The following is a 12,467-nucleotide window of genomic DNA, read 5'->3' on the forward strand; positions in this document are numbered from 1 at the left end:
TCAAAGTTGTATACAAGGTGGTAACACTCAAAGTTGTATACAAGGTGGTAACACTCAAAGTTGTATACAAGGTGGTAACACTCAAAGTTGTATACAAGGTGGTAACACTCAAAGTTGTATACAAGGTGGTAACACTCAAAGTTGTATACAAGGTGGTAACACTCAAAGTTGTATACAAGGTGGTAACACTCAAAGTTGTATACAAGGTGGTAACACTCAAAGTTGTATACAAGGTGGTAACACTCAAAGTTGTATACAAGGTAGTAACACTCAAAGTTGTATACAAGGTGGTAACACTCAAAGGTGTATACAAGGTGGTAACACTCAAAGTTGTATACAAGGTGGTAACACTCAAAGTTGTATACAAGGTGGTAACACTCAAAGTTGGGTACAAGGTGGTAACACTCAAAGTTGTATACAAGGTGGTAACACTCAAAGTTGTATACAAGGTGGTAACACTCAAAGTTGTATACAAGGTGGTAACACTCAAAGTTGGGTACAAGGTGGTAACACTCAAAGTTGTATACAAGGTGGTAACACTCAAAGTTGGGTACAAGGTGGTAACACTCAAAGTTGTATACAAGGTGGTAACACTCAAAGTTGTATACAAGGTGGTAACACTCAAAGTTGTATACAAGGTGGTAACACTCAAAGTTGTATACAAGGTGGTAACACTCAAAGTTGTATACAAGGTGGTAACACTCAAAGTTGTATACAAGGTGGCAACACTCAAAGTTGTATACAAGGTGGTAACACTCAAAGTTGTATACAAGGTGGTAACACTCAAAGTTGTATACAAGGTGGTAACACTCAAAGTTGTATACAAGGTGGTAACACTCAAAGTTGTATACAAGGTGGTAACACTCAAAGGTGTATACAAGGTGGTAACACTCAAAGTTGTATACAAGGTGGTAACACTCAAAGTTGTATACAAGGTGGTAACACTCAAAGTTGTATACAAGGTGGTAACACTCAAAGTTGTATACAAGGTGGTAACACTCAAAGTTGTATACAAGGTGGTAACACTCAAAGTTGTATACAAGGTGGTAACACTCAAAGTTGTATACAAGGTGGTAACACTCAAAGTTGTATACAAGGTGGTAACACTCAAAGTTGTATACAAGGTGGTAACACTCAAAGTTGTATACAAGGTGGTAACACTCAAAGTTGTGTACAAGGTGGTAACACTCAAAGTTGTATACAAGGTAGTAACACTCAAAGTTGTATACAAGGTGGTAACACTCAAAGGTGTATACAAGGTGGTAACACTCAAAGTTGTATACAAGGTGGTAACACTCAAAGTTGTATACAAGGTGGTAACACTCAAAGTTGTATGCAAGGTGGTAACACTCAAAGTTGTATACAAGGTGGTAACACTCAAAGTTGTATACAAGGTGGTAACACTCACAGTTGTATACAAGGTGGTAACACTCAAAGTTGTATACAAGGTGGTAACACTCAAAGTTGTATACAAGGTGGTAACACTCAAAGTTGTATACAAGGTGGTAACACTCAAAGTTGTATACAAGGTGGTAACACTCAAAGTTGTATACAAGGTGGTAACACTCAAAGTTGTATACAAGGTGGTAACACTCAAAGTTGTATACAAGGTGGTAACACTCAAAGTTGTATACAAGGTGGTAACACTCAAAGGTGTATACAAGGTGGTAACACTCAAAGGTGTATACAAGGTGGTAACACTCAAAGTTGTATACAAGGTGGTAACACTCAAAGGTGTATACAAGGTGGTAACACTCAAAGTTGTATACAAGGTGGTAACACTCAAAGTTGTATACAAGGTGGTAACACTCAAAGTTGTATACAAGGTGGTAACACTCAAAGTTGTATACAAGGTGGTAACACTCAAAGTTGTATACAAGGTGGTAACACTCAAAGTTGTATACAAGGTGGTAACACTCAAAGTTGTATACAAGGTAGTAACACTCAAAGTTGGGTACAAGGTGGTAACACTCAAAGTTGTATACAAGGTGGTAACACTCAAAGTTGTATACAAGGTGGTAACACTCAAAGTTGTATACAAGGTGGTAACACTCAAAGTTGTATACAAGGTGGTAACACTCAAAGTTGTATACAAGGTGGTAACACTCAAAGTTGTATACAAGGTGGTAACACTCAAAGTTGGGTACAAGGTGGTAACACTCAAAGTTGTATACAAGGTGGTAACACTCAAAGTTGTATACAAGGTGGTAACACTCAAAGGTGTATACAAGGTGGTAACACTCAAAGTTGTATACAAGGTGGTAACACTCAAAGGTGTATACGAGGTGGTAACACTCAAAGTTGTATACAAGGTGGTAACACTCAAAGTTGTATACAAGGAGGTAACACTCAAAGGTGTATACAAGGTGGTAACACTCAAAGTTGTATACAAGGTGGTAACACTCAAAGGTGTATACAAGGGGGTAACACTCAAAGTTGTATACAAGGTGGTAACACTCAAAGTTGTATACAAGGTGGTAACACTCAAAGTTGGGTACAAGGTGATAACACTCAAAGTTGTATACAAGGTGGTAACACTCAAAGTTGTATACAAGGTGGTAACACTCAAAGTTGTATACAAGGTGGTAACACTCAAAGTTGTATACAAGGTGGTAACACTCAAAGTTGGGTACAAGGTGGTAACACTCAAAGTTGTATACAAGGTGGTAACACTCAAAGTTGTATACAAGGTGGTAACACTCAAAGTTGTATACAAGGTGGTAACACTCAAAGTTGTATACAAGGTGGTAACACTCAAAGTTGTATACAAGGTGGTAACACTCAAAGTTGTATACAAGGTGGTAACACTCAAAGTTGTATACAAGGTGGTAACACTCAAAGTTGTATACAAGGTGGTAACACTCAAAGTTGTATACAAGGTGGTAACACTCAAAGTTGTATACAAGGTGGTAACACTCAAAGTTGTATACAAGGTGGTAACACTCAAAGTTGTATACAAGGTGGTAACACTCAAAGTTGTATACAAGGTGGTAACACTCAAAGTTGTATACAAGGTGGTAACACCCAAAGTTGTATACAAGGTGGTAACACTCAAAGTTGTATACGAGGTGGTAACACTCAAAGTTGTATACAAGGTGGTAACACTCAAAGTTGTGTACAAGGTGGTAACACTCAAAGTTGTGTACAAGGTGGTAACACTCAAAGTTGTATACAAGGTAGTAACACTCAAAGTTGTATACAAGGTGGTAACACTCAAAGGTGTATACAAGGTGGTAACACTCAAAGGTGTATACAAGGTGGTAACACTCAAAGTTGTATACAAGGTGGTAACACTCAAAGTTGTATGCAAGGTGGTAACACTCAAAGTTGTATACAAGGTGGTAACACTCAAAGTTGTATACAAGGTGGTAACACTCAAAGTTGTATACAAGGTGGTAACACTCAAAGTTGTATACAAGGTGGTAACACTCAAAGTTGTATACAAGGTGGTAACACTCAAAGTTGTATACAAGGTGGTAACACTCAAAGTTGTGTACAAGGTGGTAGCACTCAAAGTTGTGTACAAGGTGGTAACACTCAAAGTTGTGTACAAGGTGGTAACACTCAAAGTTGTGTACAAGGTGGTAACACTCAAAGTTGTGTACAAGGTGGTAACACTCAAAGTTGTGTACAAGGTGGTAACACTCAAAGTTGTGTACAAGGTGGTGACACTCAAAGTTGTATACAAGGTGGTAACCCTCAAAGTTGTATACAAGGTGGTAACACTCAAAGTTGTATACAAGGTGGTTACACTAAAAGTTGTATACAAGGTGGTAACACTCAAAGGTGTATACGAGGTGGTAACACTCAAAGTTGTATACAAGGTGGTAACACTCAAAGTTGTATACAAGGAGGTAACACTCAAAGGTGTATACAAGGTGGTAACACTCAAAGTTGTATACAAGGTGGTAACACTCAAAGGTGTTTACAAGGTGGTAACACTCAAAGTTGTATACAAGGTGGTAACACTCAAAGTTGTATACAAGGTGGTAACACTCAAAGTTGGGTACAAGGTGATAACACTCAAAGTTGTATACAAGGTGGTAACACTCAAAGTTGTATACAAGGTGGTAACACTCAAAGTTGTATACAAGGTGGTAACACTCAAAGTTGGGTACAAGGTGGTAACACTCAAAGTTGTATACAAGGTGGTAACACTCAAAGTTGGGTACAAGGTGGTAACACTCAAAGTTGTATACAAGGTGGTAACACTCAAAGTTGTATACAAGGTGGTAACACTCAAAGTTGTATACAAGGTGGTAACACTCAAAGTTGTATACAAGGTGGTAACACTCAAAGTTGTATACAAGGTGGTAACACTCAAAGTTGTATACAAGGTGGTAACACTCAAAGTTGTATACAAGGTGGTAACACTCAAAGTTGTATACAAGGTGGTAACACTCAAAGTTGTATACAAGGTGGTAACACTCAAAGTTGTATACAAGGTGGTAACACTCAAAGTTGTATACAAGGTGGTAACACTCAAAGTTGTATACAAGGTGGTAACACTCAAAGTTGTATACAAGGTGGTAACACTCAAAGTTGTATACAAGGTGGTAACACTCAAAGTTGTATACAAGGTGGTAACACTCAAAGTTGTATACAAGGTGGTAACACTCAAAGTTGTGTACAAGGTGGTAACACTCAAAGTTGTGTACAAGGTGGTAACACTCAAAGTTGTATACAAGGTAGTAACACTCAAAGTTGTATACAAGGTGGTAACACTCAAAGGTGTATACAAGGTGGTAACACTCAAAGGTGTATACAAGGTGGTAACACTCAAAGTTGTATACAAGGTGGTAACACTCAAAGTTGTATGCAAGGTGGTAACACTCAAAGTTGTATACAAGGTGGTAACACTCAAAGTTGTATACAAGGTGGTAACACTCAAAGTTGTATACAAGGTGGTAACACTCAAAGTTGTATACAAGGTGGTAACACTCAAAGTTGTATACAAGGTGGTAACACTCAAAGTTGTATACAAGGTGGTAACACTCAAAGTTGTGTACAAGGTGGTAGCACTCAAAGTTGTGTACAAGGTGGTAACACTCAAAGTTGTGTACAAGGTGGTAACACTCAAAGTTGTGTACAAGATGGTAACACTCAAAGTTGTGTACAAGGTGGTAACACTCATAGTTGTGTACAAGGTGGTAACACTCAAAGTTGTGTACAAGGTGGTGACACTCAAAGTTGTATACAAGGTGGTAACACTCAAAGTTGTATACAAGGTGGTAACACTCAAAGTTGTATACAAGGTGGTTACACTAAAAGTTGTATACAAGGTGGTAACACTCAAAGTTGTATACAAGGTGGTAACACTCAAAGTTGTATACAAGGTGGTAACACTCAAAGGTGTATACAAGGTGGTAACACTCAAAGTTGTTTACAAGGTGGTAACACTCAAAGTTGTTTACAAGGTGGTAACACTCAAAGGTGTATACAAGGTGGTAACACTCAAAGGTGTATACAAGGTGGTAACACTCAAAGTTGTATACAAGGTGGTAACACTCAAAGGTGTATACAAGGTGGTAACACTCAAAGTTGTATACAAGGTGGTAACACTCAAAGTTGTATACAAGGTGGTAACACTCAAAGGTGTATACAAGGTGGTAACACTCAAAGTTGTATACAAGGTGGTAACACTCAAAGTTGGGTACAAGGTGGTAACACTCAAAGTTGTATACAAGGTGGTAACACTCAAAGTTGTATACAAGGTGGTAACACTCAAAGTTGTATACAAGGTGGTAACACTCAAAGTTGGGTACAAGGTGGTAACACTCAAAGTTGTATACAAGGTGGTAACACTCAAAGTTGTATACAAGGTGGTAACACTCAAAGTTGTATACAAGGTGGTAACACTCAAAGTTGTATACAAGGTGGTAACACTCAAAGTTGTATACAAGGTGGTAACACTCAAAGTTGTATACAAGGTGGTAACACTCAAAGTTGTATACAAGGTGGTAACACTCAAAGTTGTATACAAGGTGGTAACACTCAAAGGTGTATACAAGGTGGTAACACTCAAAGTTGTATACAAGGTGGTAACACTCAAAGTTGTATACAAGGTGGTAACACTCAAAGTTGTATACAAGGTGGTAACACTCAAAGTTGTATACAAGGTGGTAACACTCAAAGTTGTATACAAGGTGGTAACACTCAAAGTTGTATACAAGGTGGTAACACTCAAAGTTGTATACAAGGTGGTAACACTCAAAGTTGTATACAAGGTGGTAACACTCAAAGTTGTATACAAGGTGGTAACACTCAAAGTTGTGTACAAGGTGGTAACACTCAAAGTTGTGTACAAGGTGGTAACACTCAAAGTTGTATACAAGGTAGTAACACTCAAAGTTGTGTACAAGGTGGTAACACTCAAAGGTGTATACAAGGTGGTAACACTCAAAGTTGTATACAAGGTGGTAACACTCAAAGTTGTATGCAAGGTGGTAACACTCAAAGTTGTATACAAGGTGGTAACACTCAAAGTTGTATACAAGGTGGTAACACTCAAAGTTGTATACAAGGTGGTAACACTCAAAGTTGTATACAAGGTGGTAACACTCAAAGTTGTATACAAGGTGGTAACACTCAAAGTTGTATACAAGGTGGTAACACTCAAAGGTGTATACAAGGTGGTAACACTCAAAGTTGTATACAAGGTGGTAACACTCAAAGGTGTATACAAGGTGGTAACACTCAAAGTTGTATACAAGGTGGTAACACTCAAAGTTGTATACAAGGTGGTAACACTCAAAGGTGTATACAAGGTGGTAACACTCAAAGTTGTATACAAGGTGGTAACACTCAAAGGTGTATACAAGGTGGTAACACTCAAAGTTGGGTACAAGGTGGTAACACTCAAAGTTGTATACAAGGTGGTAACACTCAAAGTTGGGTACAAGGTGGTAACACTCAAAGTTGTATACAAGGTGGTAACACTCAAAGTTGTATACAAGGTGGTAACACTCAAAGTTGTATACAAGGTGGTAACACTCAAAGTTGTATACAAGGTGGTAACACTCAAAGTTGGGTACAAGGTGGTAACACTCAAAGTTGTATACAAGGTGGTAACACTCAAAGTTGTATACAAGGTGGTAACACTCAAAGTTGTATACAAGGTGGTAACACTCAAAGTTGTATACAAGGTGGTAACACTCAAAGTTGTATACAAGGTGGTAACACTCAAAGTTGTATACAAGGTGGTAACACTCAAAGTTGTATACAAGGTGGTAACACTCAAAGTTGTATACAAGGTGGTAACACTCAAAGTTGTATACAAGGTGGTAACACTCAAAGTTGTATACAAGGTGGTAACACTCAAAGTTGTATACAAGGTGGTAACACTCAAAGTTGTATACAAGGTGGTAACACTCAAAGTTGTATACAAGGTGGTAACACTCAAAGTTGTATACAAGGTGGTAACACTCAAAGTTGTGTACAAGGTGGTAACACTCAAAGTTGTGTACAAGGTGGTAACACTCAAAGTTGTATACAAGGTAGTAACACTCAAAGTTGTATACAAGGTGGTAACACTCAAAGGTGTATACAAGGTGGTAACACTCAAAGGTGTATACAAGGTGGTAACACTCAAAGTTGTATACAAGGTGGTAACACTCAAAGTTGTATGCAAGGTGGTAACACTCAAAGTTGTATACAAGGTGGTAACACTCAAAGTTGTATACAAGGTGGTAACACTCAAAGTTGTATACAAGGTGGTAACACTCAAAGTTGTATACAAGGTGGTAACACTCAAAGTTGTATACAAGGTGGTAACACTCAAAGTTGTATACAAGGTGGTAACACTCAAAGTTGTGTACAAGGTGGTAGCACTCAAAGTTGTGTACAAGGTGGTAACACTCAAAGTTGTGTACAAGGTGGTAACACTCAAAGTTGTGTACAAGATGGTAACACTCAAAGTTGTGTACAAGGTGGTAACACTCATAGTTGTGTACAAGGTGGTAACACTCAAAGTTGTGTACAAGGTGGTAACACTCAAAGTTGTGTACAAGGTGGTAACACTCAAAGTTGTGTACAAGGTGGTAACACTCAAAGTTGTATACAAGGTGGTAACACTCAAAGGTGTATACAAGGTGGTAACACTCAAAGTTGTATACAAGGTGGTAACACTCAAAGTTGTATACAAGGTGGTAACACTCAAAGGTGTATACAAGGTGGTAACACTCAAAGTTGTATACAAGGTGGTAACACTCAAAGTTGGGTACAAGGTGGTAACACTCAAAGTTGTATACAAGGTGGTAACACTCAAAGTTGTATACAAGGTGGTAACACTCAAAGTTGTATACAAGGTGGTAACACTCAAAGTTGGGTACAAGGTGGTAACACTCAAAGTTGTATACAAGGTGGTAACACTCAAAGTTGTATACAAGGTGGTAACACTCAAAGTTGTATACAAGGTGGTAACACTCAAAGTTGTATACAAGGTGGTAACACTCAAAGTTGTATACAAGGTGGTAACACTCAAAGTTGTATACAAGGTGGTAACACTCAAAGTTGTATACAAGGTGGTAACACTCAAAGTTGTATACAAGGTGGTAACACTCAAAGGTGTATACAAGGTGGTAACACTCAAAGTTGTATACAAGGTGGTAACACTCAAAGTTGTATACAAGGTGGTAACACTCAAAGTTGTATACAAGGTGGTAACACTCAAAGTTGTATACAAGGTGGTAACACTCAAAGTTGTATACAAGGTGGTAACACTCAAAGTTGTATACAAGGTGGTAACACTCAAAGTTGTATACAAGGTGGTAACACTCAAAGTTGTATACAAGGTGGTAACACTCAAAGTTGTATACAAGGTGGTAACACTCAAAGTTGTGTACAAGGTGGTAACACTCAAAGTTGTGTACAAGGTGGTAACACTCAAAGTTGTATACAAGGTAGTAACACTCAAAGTTGTGTACAAGGTGGTAACACTCAAAGGTGTATACAAGGTGGTAACACTCAAAGTTGTATACAAGGTGGTAACACTCAAAGTTGTATGCAAGGTGGTAACACTCAAAGTTGTATACAAGGTGGTAACACTCAAAGTTGTATACAAGGTGGTAACACTCAAAGTTGTATACAAGGTGGTAACACTCAAAGTTGTATACAAGGTGGTAACACTCAAAGTTGTATACAAGGTGGTAACACTCAAAGTTGTATACAAGGTGGTAACACTCAAAGGTGTATACAAGGTGGTAACACTCAAAGTTGTATACAAGGTGGTAACACTCAAAGGTGTATACAAGGTGGTAACACTCAAAGTTGTATACAAGGTGGTAACACTCAAAGTTGTATACAAGGTGGTAACACTCAAAGGTGTATACAAAGTGGTAACACTCAAAGTTGTATACAAGGTGGTAACACTCAAAGGTGTATACAAGGTGGTAACACTCAAAGTTGGGTACAAGGTGGTAACACTCAAAGTTGTATACAAGGTGGTAACACTCAAAGTTGGGTACAAGGTGGTAACACTCAAAGTTGTATACAAGGTGGTAACACTCAAAGTTGTATACAAGGTGGTAACACTCAAAGTTGTATACAAGGTGGTAACACTCAAAGTTGGGTACAAGGTGGTAACACTCAAAGTTGTATACAAGGTGGTAACACTCAAAGTTGTATACAAGGTGGTAACACTCAAAGGTGTATACAAGGTGGTAACACTCAAAGTTGTATACAAGGTGGTAACACTCAAAGGTGTATACAAGGTGGTAACACTCAAAGTTGTATACAAGGTGGTAACACTCAAAGTTGTATACAAGGTGGTAACACTCAAAGTTGGGTACAAGGTGGTAACACTCAAAGTTGTATACAAGGTGGTAACACTCAAAGTTGTATACAAGGTGGTAACACTCAAAGTTGTATACAAGGTGGTAACACTCAAAGTTGGGTACAAGGTGGTAACACTCAAAGTTGTATACAAGGTGGTAACACTCAAAGTTGGGTACAAGGTGGTAACACTCAAAGTTGTATACAAGGTGGTAACACTCAAAGTTGTATACAAGGTGGTAACACTCAAAGTTGTATACAAGGTGGTAACACTCAAAGTTGTATAAAAGGTGGTAACACTCAAAGTTGTATACAAGGTGGTAACACTCAAAGTTGTATACAAGGTGGTAACACTCAAAGTTGTATACAAGGTGGTAACACTCAAAGGTGTATACAAGGTGGTAACACTCAAAGTTGTATACAAGGTGGTAACACTCAAAGTTGTATACAAGGTGGTAACACTCAAAGGTGTATACAAGGTGGTAACACTCAAAGTTGTATACAAGGTGGTAACACTCAAAGGTGTATACAAGGTGGTAACACTCAAAGTTGTATACAAGGTGGTAACACTCAAAGTTGTATACAAGGTGGTAACACTCAAAGTTGGGTACAAGGTGGTAACACTCAAAGTTGTATACAAGGTGGTAACACTCAAAGTTGTATACAAGGTGGTAACACTCAAAGTTGTATACAAGGTGGTAACACTCAAAGTTGGGTACAAGGTGGTAACACTCAAAGTTGTATACAAGGTGGTAACACTCAAAGTTGGGTACAAGGTGGTAACACTCAAAGTTGTATACAAGGTGGTAACACTCAAAGTTGTATACAAGGTGGTAACACTCAAAGTTGTATACAAGGTGGTAACACTCAAAGTTGTATACAAGGTGGTAACACTCAAAGTTGTATACAAGGTGGTAACACTCAAAGTTGTATACAAGGTGGTAACACTCAAAGTTGTATACAAGGTGGTAACACTCAAAGTTGTATACAAGGTGGTAACACTCAAAGTTGTATACAAGGTGGTAACACTCAAAGTTGTATACAAGGTGGTAACACTCAAAGGTGTATACAAGGTGGTAACACTCAAAGGTGTATACAAGGTGGTAACACTCAAAGTTGTATACAAGGTGGTAACACTCAAAGTTGTATACAAGGTGGTAACACTCAAAGTTGTATACAAGGTGGTAACACTCAAAGTTGTATACAAGGTGGTAACACTCAAAGTTGTATACAAGGTGGTAACACTCAAAGTTGTATACAAGGTGGTAACACTCAAAGTTGTATACAAGGTGGTAACACTCAAAGTTGTATACAAGGTGGTAACACTCAAAGTTGTGTACAAGGTGGTAACACTCAAAGTTGTGTACAAGGTGGTAACACTCAAAGTTGTATACAAGGTAGTAACACTCAAAGTTGTATACAAGGTGGTAACACTCAAAGGTGTATACAAGGTGGTAACACTCAAAGTTGTATACAAGGTGGTAACACTCAAAGTTGTATGCAAGGTGGTAACACTCAAAGTTGTATACAAGGTGGTAACACTCAAAGTTGTATACAAGGTGGTAACACTCAAAGTTGTATACAAGGTGGTACCACTCAAAGTTGTATACAAGGTGGTAACACTCAAAGTTGTATACAAGGTGGTAACACTCAAAGTTGTATACAAGGTGGTAACACTCAAAGTTGTGTACAAGGTGGTAGCACTCAAAGTTGTGTACAAGGTGGTAACACTCAAAGTTGTGTACAAGGTGGTAACACTCAAAGTTGTGTACAAGGTGGTAACACTCAAAGTTGTGTACAAGGTGGTAACACTCAAAGTTGTGTACAAGGTGGTAACACTCAAAGTTGTGTACAAGGTGGTGACACTCAAAGTTGTATACAAGGTGATAACACTCAAAGTTGTATACAAGGTGGTAACACTCAAAGTTGTATACAAGGTGGTTACACTCAAAGTTGTATACAAGGTGGTAACACTCAAAGTTGTATACAAGGTGGTAACACTCAAAGTTGTATACAAGGTGGTAACACTCAAAGTTGTATACAAGGTGGTAACACTCAAAGGTGTATACAAGGTGGTAACACTCAAAGTTGTATACAAGGTGGTAACACTCAAAGTTGTATACAAGGTGGTAACACTCAAAGTTGTATACAAGGTGGTAACACTCAAAGTTGTCTACAAGGTGGTAACACTCAAAGGTGTATACAAGGTGGTAACACTCAAAGTTGTATACAAGGTGGTAACACTCAAAGTTGTATACAAGGTGGTAACACTCAAAGTTGTATACAAGGTGGTAACACTCAAAGGTGGTAACACTCAAAGTTGTATACAAGGTGGTAACACTCAAAGTTGTATACAAGGTGGTAACACTCAAAGTTGTATACAAGGTGGTAACACTCAAAGTTGTATGCAAGGTGGTAACACTCAAAGTTGTATACAAGGTGGTAACACTCAAAGTTGTATACAAGGTGGTAACACTCAAAGTTGTATACAAGGTGGTAACACTCAAAGGTGTATAAAAGGTGGTAACACTCAAAGTTGTATACAAGGTGGTAACACTCAAAGTTGTATACAAGGTGATAACACTCAAAGTTGTATACAAGGTGGTAACACTAAAAGTTGTATACAAGGTGGTAACACTCAAAGTTGTATACAAGGTGGTAACACTCAAAGTTGTATACAAGGTGGTAACACTCAA

The sequence above is a fragment of the Petromyzon marinus genome, chromosome 5 (assembly GCF_048934315.1).
Source record: "Petromyzon marinus isolate PM22_M1 ecotype Great Lakes invasive population chromosome 5, UKy_Petmar_22M1.pri1.0, whole genome shotgun sequence".
Taxonomy (NCBI): Eukaryota; Metazoa; Chordata; class Hyperoartia; order Petromyzontiformes; family Petromyzontidae; genus Petromyzon; species Petromyzon marinus.